The following is a 1,815-nucleotide window of genomic DNA, read 5'->3' as shown; positions in this document are numbered from 1 at the left end:
AACAGCACACGCGTTTAGCATAGGTTAATCATGGAGAGCATACTTTGTAAACGGCGAGTTGCAGAACATTCAGGAAGGCTACTGCCCAGCGTTTAAGTCGGGGTAACAAAACAGAAGCTCTTGTCTGTCCGCAGTGACTCAGAACTCGCCGTCCCTTTCCGCACTTGGACTTGGACCTGGCCCGCCCTTCCCCACCCGAAGCCCCACCCTTCCCCACCCGAAGCCCCACCCTTCCCCACCCGAAGCCCCACCCCCAGAGCGCGCGCCCGGGCGTACCCGCGGAAACGCGCCTGGCCTCGCCGGAAGTGACGCCACGCCACGGCCTAGCAACCGTTGCCAAGGAGCTCGTCTCTAGGAGCCCGGTAGAACCTGGGTGCCTCCAAGGGGGTGGGGAAGTGGTTTCGGGAGGAGAATTTGAGGTAACCTCGCCAACTCGCGGTCGGAAACTCCCCCGAACCCTGAACTAGGAGAGAACTCCCGCCTTCTTTCTGTCCTGGGGCAGCACCTCGCAAGTGGAGGGGTCGTATCGGTGAAGCCTCCAAATCGGGGTTCTGGCCACTATTGGGCCTTGTCGGGATCCATGCTGCTCCCCAGGGGGATGAACGTTCGGTCATAGGAGCCAACGCGAGGGGCATGGTCGGGTTTGGGGTCCCCTGTCTCCCAAGCCTGGGGTTGAGGGACACTGTATGGGATTCCCAGGAGGCTGCAGGTCAGCGCTGATGCCAGCCTGGGACCAGGGTAGCGCGATTTCTGTCCCGAATTGTGCCAGATAAAACGCACGTCCTGGTTTTAATTCTTCCCTCGCCCCTTCCTGTTCTTATGTGGGTGAGTGCTGGTGAATTGGCGTGGCGATTTTGCTCTGCAAGACAGAGACTAATTGCTTTTGCTAATTTTAGAGCTCAGAGCCCACTGGGCACAACCTACCTGTTCAGTACATCTTTGTGCTTAATAAGTGACCATTTGACAGCTGGTGGGCGACTAAGGGGGAAAACCCTTCTAATTTCTTTTCCCTTCTTGGTAACGTTTACTCATTTATCCAGATTTTTGATTTGGTCTGGGATTTTTGAAAGGGAAAAAAAGAATAGACCTGTAGATGATTTCTAAATCATTTAAAATGAAATATATATGTGTGTGAAGTTTATGACGTGGTCTTTTGCTTAAAATACTTATAGCAGTGGAAAGCTTGCACATCCAATATGGATTTTTAAAAAAAACTTATGTAAAGCTTTTCCTGTTATAGCTTAAAGGAAGTCTCAAATTTATATATCACACTCCTTATGCTTTTTGTTCTCTTTTGACTTATTCTTAGCAATAATTATTTACTCATAACCTTACTATTACCTTTATAATGTTAATAATTATTATCATTATAATATGTTTACATTTTGATGTTTTCTGAATATTCATCTCCACCTACCCAATTGAAAAAAAATTTTTTTCAGAGCAAGATGCTTGCTGGCCAAGTCTTAAGTAAAATGGCATTTATCCATTTCTTTTTCTTTAGCAATTCATTTTTTTAATCGCTAAAATTCAAGCAGTTTTACCTTGGTAAAGTCATCTCAACAATTAAGAAATTAAATATTTGGCTCAGCCCCTATAGCTCAGCGAATAGGGCAGTCACATACATCTGGGCTGGTGGGTGTGAACCCAGCCTGGGCCTGCTAAACAACAATAACAACTGCAACAACAAAATAGCCAGGCGTTGTGATGGACGCCTGTGGTGCCAGCTACTTGGGAGGCTGAGGCAAGAGAATCGCTTAAGCTCAAGAGTTGGGGGTTGCTGTGAGCTGTGATGCCATGGCACTCTACCGAGGG

The 1,815-nt window shown here is 47.8% G+C and overlaps 1 protein-coding gene across 4 annotated transcripts in view; it reads left to right on the top strand.

Annotated features, from left to right (window-relative positions):
- Positions 1-313: 313 nt before the first annotated feature.
- Positions 314-1,815, top strand: part of IFT81 (intraflagellar transport 81) — a 78,659-nt gene continuing 77,157 nt past the window's right edge. For 2 of the 4 annotated variants that reach the window (XM_003795997.1, XM_023516846.1), the window contains exon 1: positions 314-419. The gene's annotated coding sequence lies outside the window, so the exon portion shown is untranslated. Of the gene's footprint in view, positions 826-1,815 lie in introns of all 4 variants that reach the window. The other 2 variants (XM_012809021.1, XM_023516845.1) reach the window with 1 other exon arrangement.

Source organism: Otolemur garnettii, unplaced genomic scaffold (assembly GCF_000181295.1).
Source record: "Otolemur garnettii isolate 467f Iridium unplaced genomic scaffold, OtoGar3 scaffold00099, whole genome shotgun sequence".
Lineage (NCBI taxonomy): Eukaryota > Metazoa > Chordata > Mammalia > Primates > Galagidae > Otolemur > Otolemur garnettii.
This window is presented reverse-complemented; position numbering and strand designations above follow the sequence as displayed.